Below are 8,855 nucleotides of genomic sequence, written 5' to 3' on the forward strand. Positions count from 1 at the left end.
CGTATTTTTTTTATCTGCCATTAAACACTTTAAGGGGGTGAAACCACCATCCAAAGTAAGGCATGTCAAGGGGCGATTGGGCAGTTTCACCCACGAGAACAATATATTTTAACCAAACCACCTGGAAAAGCTTTCTCAAAACGAGAAATGAAAAATATAATTTTCTCAATTAAAAAAAAAATGAAGGGGTGAGTCATCCCTCACAGGTCTTACTTTGGATGGTGGTTTCACCCCCTTAATGTGCCTAATGGCAGATAAAAAAAAATACGTGTCGCTTAGTTTTTAGTCTACTATAACATATAAAAGAAATCAAATCCGAGAGATCGACCTGGGATACCTTCCTTGTTAGTCGTTCGTAGATCTCCGAAATATACATTTGATGACATCTTGAGAATCCAAGCAGCTTTGTTTTTCATATTTCCTTTTTATTTGTTATTAAAATGCCTTTTTATCAGGTCTGAGATGTTGCTTCCTTAAAGGGTGCGAAAGTAATCGGATAACGTATAAATATCTAGGCGACCCGCTCATCCGCTCCCAATGCTCGGCTCGAAATATGCGACCTGCTCTTCCTCGAGTCATCCCGTTTTCTGGAACTCCTCGATTTTCCGGGCCATTGTTGAGGCCTTCCTTGCGCGTTCCACGAATTCAAGCCCGAGAAGCGTAAAGCTGCCGTGTAAACTCGCATTTCCAGATGTGGACGTTTCGATCGCTTACGTGAACAGGTTGAATTTCCCAGTATTTGAAGGGAAAATATATTGTGTATCTTTTTACGCTAAAGAAAACATTACTTCAAATAAGAGTTAATTGATATTCCTGGACATGTAATGCGTGTTTCAAATTTCAAAGTATAGTAATATTTTCAGAACAAACGTGTTAAATAGATCGTTTCGATTCTATCGTATCTTTGATGTCCAGGGTGACACAAAACATGGTAAAAATACGGTTCGCACAATGCTATTCTTCTCGAAAATAGAGTCGTAAAGCTCTGTACTATTTTTTTTCTACAATAAATTATTTACCTGTGATAATGAATTAAAAACGTAGTCAACCAGATCGATTAGCGGAACGCGAATCGAAGAGCTTTAAGCTGTCTTGCTCCTACGATGCGAGCAGCAAAACGCGGCCGATACGCTAATCGCCGTTCGGCTAATCGCCACGCCTGGTGGACTATTTCTGAATGAATTATTACATATGAACTATGGACTGTAGAAAAAAAAAATCGTACAAAACTTTTTGACTCAATTTTCAACAAGAATAGCGCTGGGTAAACCGTGTATACCATTGTGGAAACATCCTCTATATTATTAATATGAAAACTTCGAAGTAACTCATTGTAATCCTAACTAATTGTAATCGCCACGGCTGGTGGACTATTTCTGACTGAATTATTACATATGAACTATGAACTGTAGAAAAAATAAATCATACAAAACTTTTCGACTCCATTTTCGAAAAGAATAGTGCTGGGTAAACCGTGTATACCGTTGTAGAAACATCCTCTATATTATTAATATGAAAACTTCGAAGTAACTCATTGTAATCCTCCTATTGTTTTTTTTTTATTTCCTTTTAATCGCTTCAATGTGCATTCTCGTGGAACGTGTGATCGTAAAGGAGGGTCCACCATTCAAGAGGCAAGCTGAATGCTAATTTTCCTTCCCGGTGCGCCCCGTTTTGCCAAAAGTAGGCACATTAGGTATAAATAAGCGAGTCTCCTGGCAATTTTGGCCGTCTCGCAGTACCAAATCCTCTTCTTTTATAAACTACTCGGTTCCGCTTTGCATACGAAATCTTTGAAGGATCGGACACGGACGGCGAGCTTCTTGGACGTATTTCGCGACGAAATCTACTATGTCGATTCTCTCGACAAGAGCTGCGATCATTACTCTCGACACCTTTGGCCCCGACGTCAATGTCGATCGATTTGACGTCCATCTGATCCTGGGGTTGGACCTGTCGAACTCGGTGCCAGGGTACAACCTTATCGATGTTCGTGCGTAGAATTCTTGAACCTCAAGTAGAACACTGTCTACATGAAACAACGAACATACCTTATCGGTTTGTCGGTGCCTTTTTAAGTTACTTCACAGATACGCGGAATAACTTCGATAAATAATAAGAAACTGAGAGGGACCAAAGTCTATCTTTTAAAGGGCTATCTTTTAACATAATCCGTGCCACGTGGGTCGCCGACGACCCCCGATCGGTTTACGATACACTATTTGTAATTTGCTTCGGCACTGAATATGTTAAAACTTACAAGTACTCGAGATCTTGAAATCATTCGTGTGTTAACTGGAAACGATAAAGCGATATGAAAGGGTCATTCAATATATATAAAACGTCAAAATATTTATAGAACTTTTCTCCAAACTGGGTGTACCGAATCATTTGAAACATTAACACGTGATTATGGAGGCTTTAAGAAGATGCACGTAAAATATCAATTTTTAGCAAAAAAAAAAATGATCTTGGTTGATCTGGGCCGAATAAAAAAAATTTTTTTGAAACATGAAATTTCACAAGCATCACGTTCTTCCTTAGGGCTTTCATAATCACGTGCAGAATTATTCGGTGCACTTAGGTTGGAGAAAAGTTTTATAAATATTCGAACGTTTCGATATATAGAATGACCTTTTCATATCACCTTATGTGTCAAACACGTTGAATGTTACTCGCATCTAAAACAGGTAAAGAATTTTCGACAATAGCAAACGTACTATCTGGACCTCTGGACCATCGCGCGAGTTCCGATACCGCCGGATGCGATCGGCAATCCTCGGCTGTTTCCGGGGGTGATCGGGCGTTCTCGGGTGCCACCGAGCGTTGTCGGCGCACAATTTTAACGAGCAATTCCGCCGACAATTCATCGCAAGCGAACGACCCCGTTAACGACGCCCGCCGGAAGCCACGCAACGTTACCGCGGGATTCTCTTTTTCAATGACGTCACAGGAAGAACGCGAGCTCTCCTGAGAAATCATTTGTCAGAGGGACGAAAAAGGAAGGTAAAAAGAAAAGTCGAGAGACGAGGGCGAAGGAGGGCGCCAGTGCAAAATGCCGCCCCTTTTGCGCCCACTTTAATCTCGTAGTATACGAGCAAGCGCGTCGAGTCTTTTAACGCGAGTTGATCCGATTAGAAAATATGAAGGCACGTCGGAAAACACGAAGATTCAAGTTTCCATTAAACGGGCTTCGCGGTAACCTTTCATCACGTGAGTTAATCAACACGATTATTCTTCCCCATCTCTTGAAATTGATACGAGAAATTCTTTCAAACTGACTCACTCAGGTCTTAATCCGAAGGATTACTCGTTGGGTGAGAAAACTGCGTTCGATCGTGTTGCTTTAACCAAGGAAGTAATTTATAATCGTAACTAATGTCCGAAGAGAATCGTCATCTCAGATTTGTATACTTTCACTTTGATACCTGTCTCTTTGTACTAATTTTGAAAACTGGACATTAACCATCCGGGTAAAATTCCGCAGGGTACGTCCATTCGAGTTTGGGGTAATTGCAGATTCCTGTAAATTCCGAGACGGGCTGCGTCATGTCGGTGCGCGTGCGCTGTGGCGCTCGCTCGTGCTTTCGGGCGTGCGCGCGCACTCGAGTCACGTGGGTGATTCTCATGGCCCCAAGCTTATATATAGCGAGGCCGGTGCACACGCACCCTGCACACACTCACGGCCAAGCCAGAGCCCGGCCGAACTCCGAAGGCTGGGTGGATTCCGTGGAAGATTCCGCTTCCGATCTCTCTTTGGTCGTCGAACCGACAGCGGGGGAAATCGGAAGCCTGACGTCCAGGACGTTCGTCCCTGGGCGCGATTTTCACGAATCCATTGTATCCTTTGGAAGAGAAGTTTTCACGAACACCGAGGGCTTGCGAAACTCACACCGTTCCCCGATCAAGCTGTACTTGTCTGGGGTGGGAACTGTATTCCGATAGCTGCGACACAGAAACGCCAGGAACATTGCCATGTAAATATTTATGCATCGAAAGCGGCCCGACGACCGAAGAAAGTGTAGTACTTGAGAAAACAATTTTATTCCCGTGCTTACTTATAGGATTCCTCCGATATGCCCTTGTGATATTCCGGGAATGGATATTATTTATATTTAAGTCCTCCGCGGTCCTACATCGAACCGAACTCTACATTCATAAGACAATTTAAGGAACTTACGTCGCCGAGGGTTAACGTACTGTCCAGGGCCTTTACCCTTGGACATAAAAGTCACCGAATGTATTTAGGATGTTGCGAATTACAGAAACTCGGTGTTGCGTTTCGATGTCAAGGGCAAGTAATAATCGCTTATGGTGTCTGCTTCGTTGCGTGGGCGGTGTCTTGTCTTTTTTTAGCAGGGTATGCTTAGCAAGGACGCGTATAGTTTCTTGTAGTTCACCTTGAGTGGCGTTCCGATCGCGCTTCGGTTTCATGTCGTCGTAAACGTGTAATTCGACTCTGGAACTGCGTTATTTCAACACTTATACGCGCAAACCAACGTGACGGGGAGACTTTGTAACATTGAATTTGGAGACATACGTTTTCAGTTTGATTCCGAATTCGGATGGCATACGTTGAACAGCAGACTATATTCCTGGATTTGAAATAACCGCATGGTTGAATAGCGATGCCTCGATTGGCCAGTTCCAATTCAATCATAAGTGTCATAATATTGGCATATACTACGTCTAGGGTTAAGAAACTGGGTACTGTTTTTCTGTCACGATTAATATTGAAAGTTAGCTGTTTTTCATTATGGACATATTACATGAAATTAAATTCTACTAGCAGTTTCGATTCATACATGTTTCTGCCTCGTGTTATCCATTCGTTACACCGAGTAAATTTGTCTTTGTAAATTATTGCCTAACGTAATTATAACAACGTTATGGAAATACCAACCGGAATGAAAGGGCAATGTTTGTCGGAATTATTAGGTGGTATTATTGGCAATATTGGGGCTTCGATATCGTAGGCGGAGATTCAAAGTCAATGAATTTCAATTAATAAGTTTAGTCACATTGCGACAGCGTCACAGTAGCGCTATTTCAAGAGCTCCGTTATTACATAGTTACCGGAGCGCAATAGCTTTCTCGTTCCATTTGTAAGGTCGTAACCGTTCTTGTGCAGCAAACGCGACATGAATTCCGGCCCCCCTCTCTCCCTGAAAAGAGTAGAATCGGAGTTGAAGTCCTACTGAGAAGTTGGAAGCGGCCATGCGGCGTGCCTTCGGGTGTTTCGCCCGAGGACGACTTATTTCGGGTCACCCGGTATACCTAAGCATTTAATTTGGGCTTTGCCTAGACAACCGTTGGCATAGCAGCCGTTTCTTGACGACTTCCTCTCGCGCCTCTCCGCCAGGCCCGACACTCTCGCATTGCGTCATTCCGCACTGTGCGTACGCAAAGGCTCGTCCAAGGACCCTACGAACTCCGCTACAGTCGGATTCAGATCTCACGGCTAAGAGAGAAAGTACCCCTCCGATATAGAGGTCCGACACGAGGCGACAGCAGCAGCCGATGATGCGGCAGATAGAGGAGTAAAAATGGAAGCGAAAAGTCCTTATCAACTTTTAAAAATAATTAACCATTTTTGAATTATTGCAAATTGATTGCAACCAATCAGGCGCACGCATTTGCCGAGGGGTGGGAGGAGGCCTCCACTAGTGAGCGTGGTAGGGGAAGGGTAACATTTCTCGGTTACTGCATCCTAATGATTATACGTTATTTCGAACTCGTTAAGGTGAAGTGAAATCCCCTTCAAATCAGTCGATTCGAATACAACACTTTTTTTTAAGGGTACTAGACCAAACTGTCCGAAACTTTGACACATCACTCCTGATCATCTAAGAATTGTCCTGATACGTTCAAAATTTGGATTTAAAAAAAAGTATTTTAACTCATCCCAGACCGGAACCAAAATGGCGTCGAGCTCTCTCACATTTCGATCAATATACAATTATCGAAGGCTCCGATATGAGAATCGAAAGGGTCAGGACAATTTTACAACAATTTAGAACACTCTGGTAGTCGATAAACTCGCATTTGAACGGGATAAAGGGAAAAAAAAAGTGTTTTCTGCGCTTCTACGCTAAAAGGATGGTAATACGAGGTCTCGGAGTGAAAATGTAATTGATCTGGAAATCACAGATGGCGCAGGGGGTCCCTCTGCAGTCAATTAGGGCCCCAGAAAGCATGAATCCAGAGGATTTCTGGAGTTTCACTTCGATTTCTTTATATTTATTGTACGAAAACGACAGGTGGAGTATGCCATTTGGTACAATGCCCAATATAATTCGGCCCAGCTGTCAATATGAAAACGAACGTCGGCAACATAGGCATTTAGAAAAATCTCCTTTATCGACGTTGATCAAGTTCCTCGACGTGTTTCACTTCACCTTAATAAGGACTTTCCAATTTCTCAAGGCACTCATAGTGAATGCCATCAATTGCATACCCCCTAGAAAGTGACGCGAAATATACCGCAAAAAGTGTCACTTGGCAGTGAGTTAGCAGTGGTGATTCAAATTATACTTCAATACAAACAATCTGTAATCGCTTGTTTCCTGAGCGAGGGTAACGCAAAGGTTCCAAATGTCGTCGACCATTCGCATACTTTCTCGTATAAAAAGTGATCGACTCGAAGTACCTAGAATCTCATTTTCATTTCGCTCTACGAAGATATGTAGTATTTATTACGTTATTGTTTATAACTTGTGGTGGGGTATGTCGGCCTGTTTTCCTTTCGGAGGTTTAAATAACCGCGTACATCCTTTAAATGGCCTCCAAATTTGATCTCGCAATGATATCGCGAGTTCCGAACTTCGTTGGTCGGCCGAAACCACTGTTGGAAACCGCAGCTGCAGGGCGATGCTTTTTCGTTGGTAAAGCAGCAGCCGCATTTGCCATCCGGTACATGCGAAGCTCGCACCCGCGGAAGTGTACGAGCACACTTGCGCACCTCTTGCGCGGCGCACCGTGAAACCCGCGCATGGGTGTACTTGCTCGCGCGCATGTGTACCCCGTCGCGAACAGGAGCGTACATAGCCAGCCACCGCGATATCTCTATCAGCTTTGTATTTTCACGCTGGTCCTGCGGTAATATGTCAATGGCGGTGGAAGGGACATTCTCCGGTTGGTTCGCTCGCTTACGGCCTGCACCCTTTCAAATTTCCCGTCCCATTTGCCCCCTTCCCCCCGTGACGACAATATCCGAATTGCACTTGTCGCCACTCTTTCAAAAGGACTTCGCGGACGGAAATAATTCAACCTCGGAGCCCCATAAATATAAGAAAAGTGCCTTGGCACCTAATTGGTATTATCGTATCGATCTGTTTCTAACATGTACTTCTCGTTATGTGACTTGATGCAGCTGGGTTAATTTTTAATTGTCGTTATGTTGTAATGCGTCGACATTGTGCTCGGATATGGTCATTCGGATGCCCAAAGTCTTCGCAATACGAGATGGGCTTATTTTAATTCTCTTACTAATTTAATTAGGTTTCCTTCTAATTAGTGTGCCTTCTCATTAGTATACCTTAAAAGTGCCTTAGCACCTAATTGGTATTACCGTATCGATCTGTTTCTAACATGTACTTCTCGTTATGTGACTTGATGCAGCCGGGTTAATTTTAACTTGTCGTTATGTTGTAATGCGTCGACATTGTGCTCGGATATGGTCATTCGGATGCCCAGAGTCTTCGCAATACGAGATGGGCTTATTTTAATTCTCTTACTAATTTAATTAGATTTCCTTCTAATTAAAGTGCGAATTACTCCCAGTTAAGCACCCTGTTGGATGTATGTACGGTCACTTTTATTCCAGAGGAAGCCGCAGTGTACTGCTTTAGAGTAATTTAATGTAAGCAGTAATTAAATCCAAGTGCTAACAGATTTGAAGTTAATTAGGTGCGACCATCTGCGGTTATGATCGTGTTCTGTAATGCTAGAATGTACCGACTGCAATGTTTAATACATTTTATGCATTAACATGGCCCGATTAGACGTTTTGCACTTTTTATGTGAAAACCAGAATCGATCGTAACGAGTTCTCTTAAATCTTTGATTACAGGACGATCCAGACTCTCGACACGATCCGTGTGTTCCTTTAGCTGGTGGTTTCTCTTGCGTTCCATCGAACAGGAGCAAGTGTTTCAAACATTTGTCAACAGATCACGGATTAAATGCGTCGCGCAATTCGAAAGGTAAGCGCTGTGGGTCCTTCGCTTGCATACTAAGTACACGTGTATTCGGAACGCGTAAAATTTATCGTGGAAGATTTTATGTCACTTTATGTCACAATTTGTTGACAACTTCTCTGATATCAATGGTCGTGGTCGTTGTGAGGACATGACGAATCTTTCCTGTCTCTGGATGAGAAGGCTTGTTCCGAGCGTAATGGTATCAAGATGACGACAAACTAGTTGCTAAGTATCTCGCTTGCAATTATGAAAGGGTTAAAAGATTTGCCTTAACATAGCTGTTGTTTACGTTTGAGCTTTTCGAGCTTAACTTCGAGTGGTAACACATTATCGTTCGCGTTTTAACAAGAAACTCGGTAGAGTTTCGAGCCAAATACATTTTTGAGCGAGAAATTCGTAGCGTTGAGCGATGCGAGAAACGCGTCCTGCGCGTTGAGTTCGAGCGAGACGCTACAGAGTTATATACAGTAAGGATTAGGATTTCAGGAGTGGGGGAAATGAAAATATAATTTCTTCTTTGCTACAGATAAAGAAATAAACTTTCGATGGACTCAAAAAATTCAGTAAAAAATCAGGAATTTTTTAAAATTTACCCGACTCTGATTGCTGCTATGTACGTAAAGATATGGCACGATAAAGTTTTCGGCACTCTCA

At 42.8% G+C, this 8,855-nt stretch overlaps 1 protein-coding gene across 2 annotated transcripts in view; it reads left to right on the forward strand.

The window, feature by feature from the left end:
* LOC105697150 (plasma membrane calcium-transporting ATPase 3) overlaps positions 1 to 8,855 on the forward strand; it is a 236,565-nt gene that overhangs the window by 86,121 nt on the left and 141,589 nt on the right. For both annotated transcript variants that reach the window (XM_012420214.2, XM_012420213.2), the window contains exon 2: positions 8,072 to 8,204. The gene's annotated coding sequence lies outside the window, so the exon portion shown is untranslated. The remainder of the gene's footprint in view (positions 1 to 8,071; positions 8,205 to 8,855) is intronic.

The sequence above is a fragment of the Orussus abietinus genome, unplaced genomic scaffold (genome assembly GCF_000612105.2).
Source record: "Orussus abietinus isolate OABI.00-Male unplaced genomic scaffold, Oabi_2.0 scaffold85, whole genome shotgun sequence".
NCBI lineage: Eukaryota > Metazoa > Arthropoda > Insecta > Hymenoptera > Orussidae > Orussus > Orussus abietinus.